The sequence below is a fragment of the Carcharhinus amblyrhynchos genome, chromosome 1 (assembly GCF_965287045.1).
Source record: "Carcharhinus amblyrhynchos chromosome 1, sCarAmb.v2.hapA, whole genome shotgun sequence".
In the NCBI taxonomy this organism is placed as follows: domain Eukaryota; kingdom Metazoa; phylum Chordata; class Chondrichthyes; order Carcharhiniformes; family Carcharhinidae; genus Carcharhinus; species Carcharhinus amblyrhynchos.
In genome coordinates, this window is record NC_137324.1 from 155,334,752 (window position 1) to 155,353,538 (window position 18,787).

At 45.7% G+C, this 18,787-nt stretch overlaps 1 non-coding gene across 1 annotated transcript; it reads left to right on the forward strand.

Moving 5' to 3' along the window:
- The first annotated feature begins 227 nt into the window (after window positions 1-227).
- Window positions 228-419, forward strand: LOC145351038 (U2 spliceosomal RNA). The gene has a single exon (XR_013888301.1). It is a non-coding gene; the product is annotated as a U2 spliceosomal RNA (small nuclear RNA).
- Window positions 420-18,787: the final 18,368 nt, after the last annotated feature.

Below are 18,787 nucleotides of genomic sequence, written 5' to 3' on the forward strand. Positions count from 1 at the left end.
TTGGTTGCTGACAGGATACTGTCCACTGCCTCATGTAAGGGCTTGAGAAGCCTGTCTCTCTGGAGAGATTGCATCAGGCCTGTTTTTACTGCCCGCTTATCTTCCCTGCTGGCTTTGAGTTTAATAGGAGCGGTGAAATGACCGCATCAATGTTGACTCTGTGCCCATGGTGTTACTCGGCTGTCCCCAGGCAACATAGCAATTTCTACATCTTTCGGATTGAGTGCATCGCTTCTCGGCCTTTTGGCTAAGATCAAGTGTAGTGTTGACATGCTGTGCTTGGTTGAAGTCATTAGGTTACATTTTAGCTTCATTTGAAGCAATTTTTAAAAGTGGCAACTCGGCCTTTTGGCTAAGATGCAAATGAGATCAAGCCTTGGAGGAGGAGCTACACCGACTCCAATCAGCTTGGATCATGTAGATCAAGCCCAAGACAGGAGGTGAGAGCCCTGTCTTGTCAGCTTGGATCAGGAATGTCTCAACTTGTTGAGACTCTGAATTGGACTTGATTGGATTGAATTGGAATTAAAAAAAAGCCACTCTTTCTGCTGTTTCCTGCCATCTTGAGAGGCGCTTTCCATCAAGCTGAGAAATTCCTTTTGACTGATAACGTTTTTTGAAATAGGAGCAGGAGGATGCATATGGGTCTTGCTTTGTCAAATGGCCCTTACCTTGCCATTCAATGACCATGGTTAATCTGACTGTGGCCGTAACTCCACATTGCAGTCTCCTGCCTATGACCCTTGACTCCCTTGTAGATCAAAAATCTGGCTAACTCAGCCTTGAATATATTGAAGGACCAAGCCCTCGTTGCTCTCTGTGGAAGAGAATTCTAAAATTTAACAACTCTCTGAGCAAAGAAAATGCTCTTATCTCCGTCTTAAATGGGAGGCTTCTTATTTTTAAACTGTACCCCAAAGCTCTAGAATCCACCAACCTTCCCACCCCAAGAGGAAACATTCTCTCAGCATCTACCCTGTCTCGCTCCCTCAGAAACTCATGTTTCAATATGATCATCACTCATTCTTCTAAACTCCATAGAGTACAAAACCAACCTGCTTAACCTTTCCTCATAAGACAACCCTGCCATCTGAAGAATCAGTCTAGTGAATATTCTCTGCACTGTTTCCAATGCAAGTATATCCCTTCTTAAGCAAGGGAGTAAACAGTACTCTCACCAATGCCTTGCACAGTCATATCAAGGCTTCCCTACTTTTACACCTCATTCCCCTTGCAATAAAGGTGAACATTCCATTTGCCTTCCTAATTACTTGCTGTACCTATTTGTTCACCTTTTGTGATTCATGTAGAAGGATATTCCGATCCCTCTATACTGCAGCATTCTGCAGTCTTTCCCTCCATCTATACAACATTCTGCTTTACTATTTTGCCGCCAAAATGGATAACTTCACATTTTTGTCTGCCTACTCACAGCCTATCGATATTCTTTTCAGACTCTTTGTGTCCTCCTCACCACTTGCCTTCTTATCTATTATTGTATCATCAGCAAACACAATACACTTGGTCCCTTAATAAAGGTCATTAATAGTTCAGCCCTGGCATTTGATTTGATTTACTATTGTCACATGTATTAACATATAGTAAAAAGAACTGTTTCTTCCACGCCGTGCAGACAAAACATACCATTCATAGAGAAGGAAACCAGAGACTGTAGAATGTAGTGTTACAGTCATAGCTAGGGTGCAGAGAAAGATCAACTTAAATGTTAGAATCCGTCATCAAGGAGGAAATAGCGAGGCATCTTGAGAGGAATTGCTTGATAGAGCAGACGCAGCACGGTTTCGTTAAAGGGAAGTCGTGTCTGACAAATTTACTGGAGTTCTATGAGGATGTGTCTAGGGTGGTGGATAGAGGAGAGCCGGTGGATGTGGTGTTTCTGGATTTTCAGAAGGCGTTTGACAAGGTACCTCACAAGAGGTTATTGCAGAAGGTCGAGGGACATGGAGTTGGGGGTAGGGTGTTAGCGTGGATAGAGGATTGGTTGTCAAATAGGAGGCAGAGAGTGGGGGTCAATGGGTGCTATTCGGATTGGCGGATGGTGACTAGTGGAGTGCCTCAGGGGTCGGTGCTGGGGCCTCAGCTATTTACCATTTATATAGATGATCTGGAGGAGGGAACCGAGTGTAGGGTGTCGAAATTTGCTGATGACACCAAGATTGGAGGAAAGGCAAATTGTGCGGACGGTGTGGAGAGTCTACAGAAGGATCTAGATAGGCTGGGCGAATGGGCCAGGAAATGGCAAATGGAATTTAATGTTGGCAAGTGCGAGGTGGTCCACTTTGGTAGGAATAATGGTAGGAAGGATTATCACTTACGTGGCGAAAAACTGCAGCAGGCGATGGTGCAGAGGGACCTCAGGGTCCTTGTGCATGAGTCGCAAAAACCCAGCCTGCAGGTGCAGCAGGTGATCAGAAAGGCGAATGGGATGCTGGCCTTCATAGCGAGGGGGATTGAATATAAAAGTAGGGAGGTCTTGCTGCGGCTGTATAGGGCATTGGTGAGGCCGCAGCTGGAGTACTGTGTGCAGTTTTGGGCGCCGTACTTACGCAAGGATATTTTGGCCTTGGAGGGAGTGCAGAGGAGGTTTACTAGGCTGATGCCGGAGTTGAGGGGGTTGAGCTATGAGGAGAGGCTGAATAAACTAGGCTTGTACTCGTTAGAGTTTAGAAGAATGAGGGGAGATCTCATTGAGACGTATAAGGTGATGAATGGGATGGATAGGATAGAGGTGGAGAGACTCTTCCCGCTCAGAAAGTATAATAGGAGTAGGGGGCACAGCCTCAAGATAAAGGGGGGGGGCGGTTTAGAACGGAGTTGAGGAGGAACTTCTTCACTCAAAGGGTGGTGAATCTCTGGAATTCTCTGCCCGTTGAAGTGGTGGAGGCTACCTCGCTAAATATTTTTAAGATGCGGGTTGATGGGTTTTTGATAAGAGAGGGGATTAAGGGTTATGGGGAGAGGGCGGGAATGTGGAACTGAGCCACGACAGATCAGCCATGATCTTATTGAATGGCGGGGCAGGCTCGAAGGGCTAGATGGCCTACTCCTGCTCCTATTTCTTATGTTCTTATGTTCTTATGTTCAAGTTAAGTCCATTCAAAAGTCTGACAGCAGCAGGTAAGAAGCTGTTTTTGAATTGGTTGGTAAGTGACTCAGACTTTTGTGTCTTTTCCTGACGGAAGAAGGCGGAAGAGAGAATGCCTGGGGAGCACAGGGTCCTTAATTATGCTGGCTGCTTTGCCGAGGCAGCAGGAAGTGTAGACAGAGTAAACAGATAGGAGGCTGGTTTGGATTGGGTTTCATTACGTGGGTGGAAGAGGGGGCTCACAATGTTGAAATGGCAGCGTGGGCCTGTTGGGCCAAAGGGCCTGTTTCCCGTGCTGTGTTGTTCTTTGTTGTTCTTTGTTGTTCTTTTGTAATTCCTTGCGGTCTTGGGCAGAGCAGGATCCATACCAAGCTGCGATACAACCAGGAAGAATGCTTTCTATGCTGCATCTGTGAAAGTTGGTGAGAGTCATAGCTGACATGCCAAATTTCCTTAGTCTTCTGAGAAAGTAGCAGCATTAGTGGGCTATTTACCCAGGTGGGGAATGCAGCACCGGGTGTCCCCATCAATATAACCCGGTGTCATTTAGTAAGGGCCTCACTGTTGGCTCTGAGGCTATTAAGACTTATGTTTATGGAAGAATCATTAAGGTTGTGAGGGTCAATATCTAGCGAGTCGCACCAGTCCTCTACAGTGCTCAAATCTCCTGTTATGTCTGAGTTGATCAGTACCCCTAGGGGCACTTCAGATGTGGACGAGGCTCTGGGCTATAGTGTGGTAGGGGTAAGGATCTGGTCTAAACCTGAAAGCGGGTGAGAAGGTGTCCGGGGAAGTATATTTCCTGGGTGAGGTCGTTCCAGCCGCCTAGTGTCATCCTCCCCTATCTCTAATATGAGATGGTGGAAGTGATTATTTCTGAGTCCCATAAGCTTTCAGTTGATTGACATGGAACCAACCAGCTAAGGTGATCAGGACCTTGTACACTGAGGGGCTTATTTTGTCGGTGATGGTATGCAGACCTGCATATCTCGGGGACAAGAAAGAGCTGGGGTTGTAGAGGGGTTGCTGGCCAACTGTATATTCTACCGGGTGTACTCTTTTATCGAAATATGCCTCGCTCTGTTTCCTTTTAACTCCCAATCGGACAGCCGCGGCTAACTGGGCTGCTTCAATGTTTTCAGTTATCTGCTGGATGGCTTTCTCATGGGTGAGCGCTGTGATAGCAGTTAGGTCAAACCCCAATAAATGTTCAGCTCCCCTCATAGGTCGGTCAGTCATTAATGCGTGGAGGGGTAAATCCAGTAGAACTGGAAATGGTGTTGCGTACCATCATGAAGGCAAAGGTTTGGAGCTGACGAGGGAGCGAGCTATCTTGGATCTGGTGTTATGTAATGAGGCGGATAGAATTAGGGACCTTGCGGTGAAGGATCCTCTTGGGGAGAGTGATCATTGTATGGTGGAGTTTCTGGTGCAGATGGAGGAGGAGAAAGTGGGTTCCCGGACACGCGTCCTTTGTTTGAACAGAGGGGAGTACGGTAGGATGAGAGAAGAATTGGCGAATGTTGACTGGGGGAGCGCGTTGGAAGGTAGGTCTGCTGAGGAGCAGTGGAGGATCTTTAAGGAGATCTTTCTTGGTGCTCAGCAGAAATTTATTCCGATGGTCAAAAAGGACAGTAGGAGGAGAGGTAATAAGCCGTGGATAACGAAGGAGGTGAAGGAAAGTGTTAAATTAAAAGCGGAGGCATTTAGAGTAGCTAAGAGTAGTGGGCGAGAAGAGGATTGGGAGAGGTTTAAATGTCAACAAAGATTGACAAAGAAGTTGATGAAGAAGGGTAGGAGAAACTATGAAGCTGGGCTAGCGCTTAATATAAAAAAGGATAGCAAGAGTTTTTATAAATATATAAAAAGGAAGAGGCTGGCTAGGGTGAACGTTGGACCCTTAGAGGATGAGAAGGGGAACTTAGTGCCAGGGGATGGGGAAATGGCTGAGGTCTTGAATAACTTTTTTGTTTCGGTCTTCACGGAGGAGGACATGAATAATTTGCCAGGTGTTAGAGATGGCAAGGTGGTAGGACTGGAGGGTCTCAATGACATTACTGTTACTAGAGAGGCGGTGCTCGACAGATTGGAGGGGCTGATTGTGGACAAGTCCCCAGGACCGGATGGAATGCATCCGAGGGTTCTGAAAGAAATGGCGGAGGTGATAGTGGATGCCTTGGTGGTTATTTTCCAGACGTCACTGGATTCCAGGGAAGTGCCGGAAGATTGGAAAACGGCTAATGTTACGCCATTGTTTAAGAAGGGTGCCAGGCAAAAGGCAGGGAATTATAGGCCGGTTAGTTTAACGTCTGTTGTAGGTAAAATGTTAGAATCCGTCATCAAGGAGGAAATAGCAAGGCATCTTGAGGGGAATTGCTTGATAGAGCAGACGCAGCATGGTTTCGTTAAAGGGAAGTCGTGTCTGACAAATTTGCTGGAGTTCTATGAGGATGTGTCTAGGGCGGTGGATAGAGGAGAGCCGGTGGATGTGGTCTTTCTTGATTTTCAGAAGGCGTTTGACAAGGTACCTCACAAGAGGTTATTGCAGAAGGTCAGGGGACATGGAGTTGGGGGTAGGGTGTTAGCATGGATAGAGGATTGGTTGTCAAATAGGAAGCAGAGAGTGGGGGTCAATGGGCGCTATTGGATTGGCGGTTGGTGATTAGTGGAGTGCCCCAGGGATCGGTGCTGGGGCCTCAGCTATTTAGCATTTATATAGATGATCTGGAGGAGGGAACCGAGTGTATGGTGTCGAAATTTGCTGATGACACCAAGATTGGTGGAACGGCAAATTGTGCGGAGGGTGTGGAGAGTCTACAGAAGGATCTAGATAGGCTGGTCGAATGGGCCAGGAAATGACAAATGGAATTTAATGTTGGCAAGTGCGAGGTGGTCCACTTTGGTAGGAATAATGGTAGGAAGGATTATTACTTACGTGGCAAAAAACTGCAGCAGGCGACGGTGCAGAGGGACCTCGGGGTCCTTGTGCATGAGTCGCAAAAACCCAGCCTGCAGGTGCAGCAGGTGGTCAGGAAGGCGAATGGGATGCTGGCCTTCATAGCGAGGGGGATTGAATATAGAAGTAGGGAGGTCTTTGTGCAGCTATATAGGGTATTGGTGAGGCCGCAGCTGGAGTACTGTGTGCAGTTTTGGGCGCCGTACTTACACAAGGATATTTTGGCCTTGGAGGGAGTGCAGAGGAGGTTTACTAGGCTGATGCCGGAGTTGAGGGGGTTGAGCTATGAGGAGAGGCTGAATAAACTAGGCTTGTACTCATTAGAGTTTAGAGGAATGAGGGGAGATCTCATTGAGACGTATAAGATGATGAATGGGATGGATAGGATAGAGGTGGAGAGACTCTTCCCGCTCAGAAAGGACAGTAGGACTAGGGGGCACAGCCTCAAGGTAAAGGGGGGGCAGTTTAGAATGGAGTTGAGGAGGAACTTCTTCACTCAAAGGGTGGTGAATCTCTGGAATTCTCTGCCCGTTGAAGTGGTGGATGCAACCTCGCTAAATATTTTTAAGAAGCGGGTTGATGGGATTTTGATAAGCGAGGGGATTAAGGGTTATGGGGAGAGGGCGGGAATGTGGAACTGAGCCACGACAGATCAGCCATGATCTCATTGAATGGCGGGGCAGGCTCGAAGGGCTAGATGGCCTACTCCTGCTCCTTTTTCTTATGTTCTTATGTTCTTATGTTCTAAGTACTGTATCCCACATTGTGTTGTTTTGCTGCACTGTCTTTCTAATGATCCATTTTTTAGCATTAGGTTCATGAGCTCTACGATTCCACTAGATTGTGGATGGTAAGCGATATGGAATTTCTGCTTGATGCCAAACATAGCCATAACGTTCTGCATCACCTGCCCGGTGAAATGTGTCCCTTGGTCAGACTCTCTGCTGCGGGGAAGACCCCACTGTGTAAACATCTGCTGGGCTAATATCTTTGCGGTGGCCTTAGCTGTGTTGGATCTAATAGGGGATGCTTCGACCCATTTGGTGAAAGTGTCTATTACTATTAGGATATCATCAATTTGCGATTTGTCCAGGGGCCTTCTACTGGACATGTGAGCCTTAGCTTCACTTTTCTGACCTACCTATCGGGGTTGTTCTGGGCACAAATTAAACAAATGACGATAAAATGGGCAATGTTATTGTGCAGTTCGGGCCACCAACGTAATTCTTTTAATCGCTCGATTGTTGTCTCGATGCCCTGATGGCCGTGTCCGTCATGGTATACTGGTAGATGAGCTGATTTCTGCGCTGGGTAGGGACTACGTATGTGCCTGCCTTTAATATCAAACCATCCTGAATCTGTAATTTGTCCTTCCATTTCTCATATGGGATTGGATAGACTCCTTGTAAAATTTGTTTTAGGGAACTGTCAGTGTGCTGCGCCTGGATCAAGTTGGCTATATTAGTTTGGCAGGTGGCTGCCAAAACTGTCCCATATGGGCACCGGCCTTGGCTAATGCATCAGCCTTACAGTTACCAGATGGGGAGGTCCTGTGGTGGCTTCTTACCTTAATAATTCCACATGTGTGCCCTTCGGTGGCCTGCAGAACATATTTTAATAAGGGGGCTGGCGGTATGGGCTTTCCGTCTGCAGAGACAGAGCCTCTGGCTTCCAATAATGGTAGGAACTCAGTCAGGCTGTTGCACACGTACATGCTATTGGAGTGTATGTGACGAGGGTTGGAAATAGGTCTGGGTGACTTACTACGTATGTGACGGCTGCTAATTCAGCAGCTTGAGCACTCAGATGGCTGGGCAGTTTGAGAGTGAGTTCTATTAATGGCTGTCCCTGTCATTCACATCTAGAGATGCCCTGTTCAACTGGTCCAATACTTGTGAGGCATAAGCTACCGGGTCTTGTCTACTATGTCTTTCTTGTAATAATACTGCTGGAAGTGTGTGGTCGGTGACTGCAACTTCTAAGGCACATGGTAGATCTGGGTCGGGGACTAGTAAGGCTGGCACTGTGGCAAGGGCACGCTTTAAATCGGAAACGACAGCTGTTGTGCTACACAGTCCATTCCCAGGTTGTGTTTTTCTTTAACAATTCGGAAAGTGGGCCTGTCTTGGTGGTGAAGGTGTCTATATGGTTCTGACTGTACTCTACTAGACCTAGCAAAAATCGGAGGGCACTCACACCCCGGGACAGTGGGAGGTGCACTATGGAGTCTATCCTCTTCTGTTCAATCTCCCTTTTCCCATGGCTAATCACTGTACCTAGGCATATAATCATGGGTTGCAAAACTTGGGTCTTTTTCGTATTGACTTTGCAGCCCAAAGAGTGGAGAAGTGCCAGTAACTCATCCAGCAATGTTACGTGCTCCTCTTTGGTGTTGGTCTGTAACAATAGACTACAATATTGTGGCAAAATTGTCGACATATTGGATCAAGAACTCGAGTCGGGAAAATTTTTCTTGCCCGGTAGCTAATCGCCTGTGGAAGATGAACAGGGAATTATGGAAACCCTGTGTTAGGCAAGTCCAAGTGTATTGCTGTCCTTGGAAGGTAAAGGCAAACTTGCACTGGCAAGACTGATTTAAAGGGATGGACCAGAAACCATTACTGATATCTAGTACTGTGAAAAACTTTGCCTGGGCTCCCTGTCTCTTCAGGGTGACAGGGTTTGTGGCTACTACGGGACCATGAGTGGGGTAACCTTATTTAATTCCCGATAATCGACCGTTAACCTCCATGATCCATCTACCTTCTTCATGGGCCATATCAGGGCATTAGTTGTGGATGCCGCTCATCTCAACAACCCCTGCTGTAACAGACCATCAATTACTCTGGCCACATCTCCCTCTGCCTGTCCAGGGAAACTGTATTGTCTCTATGGTTTTGGATCCGGCCCTTCAATTAACACCTCCCCAGTATCTGGCCACAATCATGTTTATGCTGCACAAACACCCCATCGTGTCTTTGAAGCAGCTCTCTGATGATTGGATCACTGCTAATCGTTAAGGGGTCAAACCAGAATTCCTCTATTGTGCTAATCCTATTGGCATATGTCCCGATTGGAATTATTGATGGTGCTCTGCTAATCGTAGCCATCTGCCAAATGCATCGATTAGCTGGATCGAATGAAAGATGACATTTATTCATGTAATCAGATCCCAGGATGTGTTCAGCATTTGGGGGATGATTAACTAACACCACCGCATGGTCTCACTTCATGCGACCTAGGCGGACCTGTAGAGGGGCTGTAATGCATCCCCCCTGTATGTGTCCTGTGAATCCACTGAGTGTAATTGTGCCTGTAGCTGGTCGAGGGATGTCTGTGTTTAATTTTGATACATTCAGGGTAGTTCAGGAGCCTCCGGTATCCCAAAGGAATTCTACGAGGTGGCCTCTTACCTTGCTGTTAACTAGGGGTCTCCCTACGCTATCACACTGGTGTTACAGACACAGGTTGGGGAGGCCGGGCACTGTCAGTCTAGCATTCCATAGGCAGGGCAGTTGGATACAATGGTGGGCTAGTGCTTACGGTATGCATGGAGTGACTGGGGCCTTCTTTCGGTGGTGGGCGGTGCCTTCTCTCGTACTTAGTAGCCGGCCTAATTAGTGGAGCTGATGGTCCTGGTAATCTCAAGGACCGTGTATATGGTGGCAGGGGTCTCCTACAATCTCGGGCAAAGTGTCCTGGCTGCCCGCTATTAAAACATGTCCCTCTATCTCTCCCCGGAGCTGCAGTGTAAGGTAGAGCTGTACCTCTCTGGTGTTGGAGATCCCCTCGTTTCTCCACACTGAAGTCTAGCTAGCCCTCATCAGAAGCATTCTCACCTCCCTTTCTGACTGTGACATTGGGGCTCCCTGAACTTGCTGTTCCCAGACTCGAGCTAACTGTCAGAGAACCCATGCCTCATTGTGTGTGGCCCCTACGGGCTCAAAATTAGTGGAGGCATTCTTGCCTTCCTCTGTGGTGTGTGCGAGACTAATGTCCAAGCCCATTTGAGGATGAATCAGCCTCATTTAATCTAGCCCGATCTAATTCCCCATATACTCCCAGGAAATGGATCCATAAACAACCGGCAAAGACAGTCGGATGTTTCCCTTTCCTCTGTCTACATTTATTTAACCCATTGACAGGATCCTCTTTATTAAACCCTACCATAGTCAATATCACTTCCTTAATTTCATTTAAGGTTCCTTCCCTGACATTTTGAGGGGCTGGCAGGGCAGACTGTACAGACTTGCTTAAGCACATGACTATCAGCTTCACTACTTCCCTTTCACCTAACCCATGCAATATCTTCTGCTGCCTAACATCCTCAAAGAAACTGTGTGGATCAGCCGATGGCTCAAAGTTTGTGATTTTATTTGCAATTTCGGCCAACTGTGCCACCGTAAGCAGGGTCGTGTATGTGATAGCTAGGCCCTGAGACTCTCCTACCCGATGTTCAGTGCATCGGTACTGGAGGTGAATCTGAGGGCACAGTGGGTATTGATTCCCCTGGGAATATGGTGGTGGACCCCAATTCTCAGTTCGCGTAACGTAAAGTTTAACGTTCTCCTTTAACTCTCCCCAATTCGCATCCTCTCTCTCCTCTTCCTCTACTGTCCCAAAGGTACACATAAATCCATTTTGAACCAATAGTAGGGATTCCGGCTGTGAAATTTCTCACTGGCATTTGGAGTGGTCAGCGATTGCCTGTCTCTGTTCTTTACTGGCTTGATGGAGTGCTTTTATTGCCACCTGCAGGTCAGTGCACTTAGCTTCCAATCGGGCTACTGCCCACTCGGCTTCACCTTTGGCCAAGACATCTTGGTAGCTGTCTCATAGTGGGTTTGAAAATTGCCCAGATGTAATAAATTTGCCTGGTTGGTTCTCTTTAATTCATTTACTTCTCGGTCCTTTTCGGCTCTTATTTGCTGTATCCTCTCCTGCTGCTGTTCCTTTAGTTAATCCCCTCCTCCTTTTCCTCCTATGCCGCTTTGATTCCTCCAGCTCCCTACGAACTGTCTTTAATTTCTTTCCTGCCCCGAGCAGCTGTCCTAAGCAGCTCACAACGGCAGTCGCTTTCTCACATTTGCCTGCCCATTTTCCCTGAACTTTTCTCAGATCGTCCCAATACTTCTGCCGTAGGGATCTTGGTCCCGTCGTAGTATTGGCATAAGATTCTGCCACCTTTCTTCTCAATATATTCTCTTTTTTTTTGCTGTATGGGACATTTTGCTTCTGTGCTGTTTCCAGCCATTCTATATTCAACGACAAGGGGCAGGGAGTTTATTGGACTGCAGATATGGCTTTGGGCCATGTTCCGGTCTTAATCCCTCTGGATTCTAATGTAAACCTATGGAGTTTACCCTATCCTCCTTGTTAGTAACAATGCATGCACAATAAACAATTTCCCGAAAGCAGTTATTTGTCCAATAAGGAGTTTACACCTGTTGGCTCTGAATTTTAAATAATCATTCAATATAGATTCTGGGGGATTCGATAGTGGAGCAACAAAGTTACTTCTTGTCGATGTCCCACCTGGGTTGCTACTTGCTGTGCCTGCCGCATTGTCCATCGTATAAGGGTTAAAATAGACCAAGAATTACGAATAGACTTCTTGTTAGTACAACCAATATTTATTTAAAACACACAATCGATAATCACCCATCCAACCAACAATAAGTTATCTTACAGAAAATACTAAAGTACAAGTTAAATACTAGACTGTGACTTAACTTTGCGTGACTGGCAAGTACCCAAGCAGATATTGGCCTTTATCTATGCACTAATCTCTGTAGCCCTCTGTGTAGTCTGGTCCTTTGGTCTGGTCTGGCACTCTTGGCTCTGGTCTTCCTTCCTTCTTGGATGTGGTGGCTCTCCTTGTGCTGGTCGTTGCTGATGACAGTCCCCGTTGTTCTAGCTCGTTCATGGGGTCAGAGAGAGAGCTTCTTCTGTTGTGCAGCACCTTTTATACCGCATTGGGTTTTGCACCCCTTTTGGTCACTGCCAATCAATCAATCAGGACTTGATCACCCTGATCGATAAAGTCCAATCGGGTGCTACCACACCAATCTCTGGGTGTGTCCCCAACGGCCATGTCTGTAGGTACTGGGGACATGTAGGGTTCACACCTCCCTCCCAAATAAGGGGTTATGGTCCCCAGTGTCTGGTAAACAACCCAGTTTGACCAGAAAGTCCCTTTTGTCCTGGAGCTGGCCCATATCTATGTATTCAGTAGTCTGAGTTGCAGCCTGTTTATCTCTGAGTTTTATGCTGCAGCCTGCTGTTTTAGTTCTTGCCCAAGAGTCCCAGAGTGCTTTACAAATCGCCATTTGAGGTGGCCCATTTGACCACATCTTCCTGCACCTCCATCCATGATTTGTGTCCATTTGTAAACAGAGCCCACACAATTCATAGGATCACAGAATCCCAACAGTGTAAAAGGAGGCCATTCAGCCCGTGTCAACAACAATCCCACCCAGGCCCTATCCCATAACCCCACATGTTTACCCTGTTAATCCCCCTGACACTAAGGGCAATTTAGCATGGCCAATCCACCTAACCTGCACATCTTTGGAGTGTGGAAGGAAACCGGGGCACCTGGAGGAAACCCATACAGGCATGGGGAGAATGTGCAAACTCCACACAGACAATCACCCAAGGCCAGAATTGAACCTGGGTCCCTGGTGCTGTGAGGCAGCAGTGTTAACCACTGTGCCACTGTGACCTTATTGTGGAGGATCATATCATTATCATTATATTAACATATTTCCCCTTATTGAAGCTCCTTCTTAGGCTGTATCCTTCACCATGTGCCCTACTCAAACCACTGCAGTGACACCAAACCCCACAATGATCTATCTCCCTACTCTTGTGGCAAATTCTCCTTTGAGCTTCTCATCCTGTTCCATCCCTCATTGTTGTCATTTAAAATCTTTGTTTCTAATAGTCACTCAATGTCATGTCAAGATTCTCACTGAGATATTTGCTCCTCCCTTAGCCTCTGAACAAAGTGACTTCTTGTACTCAGTAATTTAAATTTCCAATTCAACTCATCATGCTCTCTCATTTTTGAGTTCACTGTCATCATTTCATCCCCAAATCTATCCAAGTACATAAACACCCCTGACCATTTTCACAGCCTCTCCCTCAATCTCACCTCATGTGGCGTCACTACACATATTTTGCCTAACAAAGATCAGATCAAGCCAAAGATAAAGCTCCGACGAAGGGTCATCCTGACTCGAAATGTTGGTTCTATTCTCTCTGAAGGGTGCTGTCAGGGCTGCTGAGATTTTCCAGCATTTTCAGTTTTTGTTTCCGATTCTAGCATCCGCAGTATTTTGCTTTTATTACAAAGCCATCTTTGACCATTTTATTGTGTCCCTCTCCACATATCCCCATTCCCCCTCCTAAAGCTACTTATTTATAAATCTGGCACAGAAATAAATTCTCTCAAGTCACCTACGACTGCTCTTTCAAATTTCCAACCATTTTTGATATTTCTGTAGCTATCAATCTTCTCAATCACACTATCACCTCCACCTTTGATGGCCATTAAAACATAAGAACATAAGAAATAGGAGCAGGAGTAGGCCATCTAGCCCTTCGAGCCTGCCCCTCAATTCAATAAGATCATGGCTGATCTGAAGTGGATCAGTTCCACTTTCCCGCTTTCTCCCCATAACCCTTAATTCCCTTGCCTACCAAAAACCTATACAGCCGTGTCTTAAATATATTTAGCGAGGTAGCCTCCACCACTTCAATGGGCAGAGAATTCCAGAGATTCACCACGCTTTGAGTGAAGAAGTTCCTCCTCAACTCCGTTCTAAACTGCACCCCCCTTATCTTGAGGCTGTGCCCTCTAGTCCTGCTGTCCTTTCTGAGCGGGAAGAATCTCTCGACCTCTACCCTATCCATCCCCTTCATTATCTTATGCGTCTCTATAAGATCCCCCCTCATCCTTCTAAACTCTAACGAGTACAGACCCGGTCTATTCAGCCTCTCTTCATAGTCCAACCCCCTCAACTCAGGTATCTGCCTAGTGAACCTCCTCTGCACTCCCTCCAAGGCCAAAATATCCTTGCGCAAGTGCGGCAACCAAAACTGCACACAGTACTCCAGCTGCAGCCTCACCAGTGCCTTGTACAGTTGCAGCAAGACCTCCCTGCTTTTATATTCTATCCCCCTCGCCAAAAAGACCAGCATCCCATTCGCCTTCTTGATCACCTGCTGCACCTGCAGACTGGGTTTTTGCAACTCATGCACAAGGACCCCCAGGTCCCTCTGCACCGTCGCCTGCTGCAGCTTTTCACCCTTTAAATAATAATCCCTCCTACTATTATTCCTGCCAAAGTGGATAACCTCACACTTGTTAACATTGTACTCCATCTGCCAGGTCCTCGCCCACTCGCTCAGCCTATCTAGATCCCTCTGCAGACTTTCCACACCCTCCACACAATTTGCTTTTCCACTTATCTTCGTGTCGTCAGCAAATTTCAACACCCTACACTCAGCCCCCTCTTCCAGATCATCTATATAAATGGTAAATAGTTGAGGCCCCAGCACCGATCCCTGTGGCACTCCACTAGTCACCAACCGCCAATCCGAATAGCACCCATTGATACCAACTCTCTGCCTCCTATTAGACAACCAATCCTCTATCCACGCTAACACCTTACCCCCAACTCCATGCCCCCTAACCTTCTGAAGCAACCTTCTGTGCGGCACCTTATCAAATGCTTTTTGAAAATCAAGAAACACCACATCCACCGGTTCCCCTCTGTCTACCGCACTAGTCACATCCTCATAGAATTCCAATAAATTTGTCAGACATGACTTCCCCTTAACGAATCCGTGCTGCGTCTGCTCTATCAAACAATTCTTCTCAAGGTGCCTCGCTATTTCTTCTTTGATGACGGATTCAAGCATTTTTCCAACAACAGACGTTAAACTAACCGGCCTATAATTCCCTGCCTTTTGCTTGCTACCTTTTTTAAACAATGGTGTAACATTAGCCGTTTTCCAATCTTCCGGCACTTCCCCGGAATCCAGCGAAGTTTGGTAAATAATCACTAAGGCATCTACTATCACCTCTGCCATTTCCTTCAGAACCCTGGGACGCATTCCATCCGGTCCTGGGGACTTGTCCACCATCAGTCCCGCTAGTCGATCAGACACACTCCCATGCTGACTATTCCCCCGGTATGGACATCATTTCCACTCTCAAATTTAAAGGCGTAAAATTAAACACCTATGACGCACATCTGGCTTATCCATTTATTGCTAGATCTGGTTGGACTATGTAAAGCCCAGTTCTTGTTAAGACCACTTTCCAATTGCCCTCCTTTACTCTCACCTCCAATAACAAGTGCATAAATCTTATGCACTTCCTGCTTACAAAGATCAAGACTGTCCATTAGCTGCCTTTGCTACATCCCTCACTTCCCCTAACCCCCTAGGCAACTTCACTAACTTCCTTTCCCTCTCCAATTTTTTTTGAACAAGTCATTGCCTTCCAAATCTTGGGCACCTATCCTACAACTCCATATTTGATTCCCTCTAAATCGGGTTTCCTCTCCTGCCACAATGATAAAACAACCCTCATCAAATTTATAAATCATATTCTTAGTGATTACGACCATGAGTAAACCATCTCTCCTCATCTTTTTTTAATCTGTCATCAACCTTTGACAAAATTGACCGCATTGTCTTACAGTGGCTTAGCCCCATTGTCTAGCAGGTGGACTGCACTTACCCAGTTTAATTCTTATATATCTCATAGTAGCCTGGGAATCACCAAAGATTTTATTTCCTATTTTCCTCATTGCAAATTATCCAATCCTTGGCTCTCCTCAATTTTTCATCAAAGCACAGCTCCTTAGCAAAACCATCCAAAAATATGTTAGGTTTCACTTGAACACTGATGACATTCACCTCTAACTCTTCAGCACCTTTCTCTGTATTATCATATTTGCTCGTCAAACATCCAGGAGCAGCTGAGCAAATATTTCACTGAGTTAAATATTCTGAAGACCAAAGCCGCCGACTTCAACCCTGCCACGATCTCCACTCCCTAGCAACTGTTTGCAGCTCTCCCCAGCAGCTGCCTGAAACTGAGCCACGGTGTTCACAACCCAAATGTTGGCCTTGACCCAGAGATGAATTTTTGTCCCATCGCGAAGATTGCCTGCTTCCACCTTTGTAACGTCACCCAATTCCAGACCTACCTCAGCTCAATTGCTGCTAAAACCCTCACTCGTGCTTTTCATTACTTCTGAGCTATCTGAATCGTTCGTCCTGGCTGGCCTCCCATCTTTCACTCAACAAACGTAATCTTATCTAAACCTCTGCCTGCATCTCAACTTATTTCAAGTCCCATTTCATCTGTCACCACTTGCTTTCATTACTTCCCGTGCTGGCAACAGCTCAATTTTTAAAATGATCATCCACATTTTCAACTCCCTCTATGGTTTCACTCCTCACTATCTCTGTAACCTCCTCCAGCCCGATGGGTCACTCCACCATCAAAATCAACAGTTGGTATTATTCCAAATTTAAAATAAATGCATCACAAGCATTCCAGAGTCCTGCGCTCCTCCCAAGTCCAGCATCTTAGGCATCCTGCAATACCCATCTTCAGCCTATATATATATATTTCTTGTTTGCTAATCACACACCCTCCTCACTATTGCCTGCTATTTTCCAGCCTCCCTATCTTCATGGCTCATTGGAATTTAACACTGATCTTCACGCTACATTCCACTCACCAAACATATCTGACAAAGCTTGTGCATCTTTGCCAATGGGAAGCAGCTCGAGTCAACAATTTCCAGAGATATCATCTTATGAATGAGATTCAGCAGCAGGCCCATTTTTGGGCACCGTATTTTCTGATACTGTGCCTACTATGGTAAACCCGATCAGTGATACACATGGGCAAGTTTTAATTACTTGATCATACCCACTGGAGATGCAATTGACCCCGAATCCAATTTTACAAACAAAGTAACAGCCATTTCCCCATCAAAATTAACAGTTGGTATTATTCCAAACTTAAAATAAATGCATCACAATCATTCTTTGGGACATTCCTGTGATAGTTACTTAAAAGTAATATTCAACTAAGAAAACATTGGCGCGATCTTACTGGCTGCTCACTGCCTGTCGTCATTGCAGTAAGGATGGAAAATTTGGCGCCCAGCCAAATCTCTGTTCACTGCAGCAGGACTGGAAAATCCCACTGGTGTGAACAGCCGGAAGATTCCACCTCGAGGTTTAACTTTCTAATTTCAATTATTTTGGGATTGTGTTAAATTGATTTGAATGACGCTGAAAACGGCAAAACTCTGGCCAGAATTTTATGCAGAAGGTTACAATGCGCTCCAAACCCAGAGGCACATAGTGGAATTGAGTGATATGGTGTCGGGCGCACATCTAGATGTCACTGTGCCCTCGTGTGATGTATCGGTCAGCAGGTGGGCGCGCGAGTCAGAAGCACACCCGCCACCAATCAGGAATCTAATTTAAATTAACTAAACACCAATTGGCTGGTTTGACACTGGTCATTCTGCCTTTATTGGTTGGTGGGTGGGCCGATTGGCAAGGCGACCTTTTACGTTTTAGCTGCAACTTCAATCCAGGGTGGGGTGAAAGTCAGGGCTCGAATAAAATTAACTAATGTGCCTGAGGGACCGTGCTGATGATTGTGCTGCCTGGGACTCCTGTGACATAGCTTCAACACACCACTCAGCCTCTCATGTTGCATGCTGGATGACTGTGAATTGGCCAGCCGGTGTGAAATTGCGCTCCAGAGCCAATAGCATCACCCACTTCCAGGCCCACCACATGCACAATGGGCAAAAAATTCAGGCCTCTATCTGGAAAGTAAACTCTCTATTTTTAAAAATCAAGGTTTGTTCTCCTAAGCATCAAGTACATATACTGGTTTGTTTTCTTCAGCCAACCAGAAATTAATGGAATTTATTTGGCACATGGGCAAATACTTTGTTCACGCAGGTCAAACTCAAGAAGAGGACAAAATGATTGAATACAAATTGGAACTGAACACATACATTTGAACATCTGATTTTAATGGTGTTGAAGCAGGTACTTTTATATTCAATTACCACATTTTAATGGAAAATTTTTAATACTAAAGATACAGTCTGCTGGAGATCACAAAATTATCAATATCAATAAAATTATCAAGAATTGCATTATCTTTGGCACAGGACTGGGCTTGTGAGGAATAACACATTTCTACCCCATCTAAGAATTATTACACATTACATGGGGAAGAAAAAGAACTTCAACATCAGTTCTATTACATGTCACTGTAAAAATATTACAGGGCAAGATTCATTTTGGTGTAAATACACTTTTTTCCCAAAAAAAATTCTGTTTCCAAGACGGGCAGGGTTTTGAAAGTGCTATGCACAGAACAGTCAAACTTTTCCTTATTGCTTAAAGGGAGACCTGCCTGTTATTTTAAACAAAAGCTGACTTGGTTAACAATGAATAATTCAGATGGCAATTTGAATGCCCAGTCGAAAACAGCAGCACCCCATTAAAATCTAGCTGGAACTACTATAAAGGAAGAAATTAGCATTGACTATTTTTTTTCTAAATGTGACTAATGTTGGGTTATAGAAAAATGTGTAGCTTTATGGCTGGTTTGTTGCCTGGTTACCTCCTCGGGATTGCTTTATTGTATGATAGAAGCAACT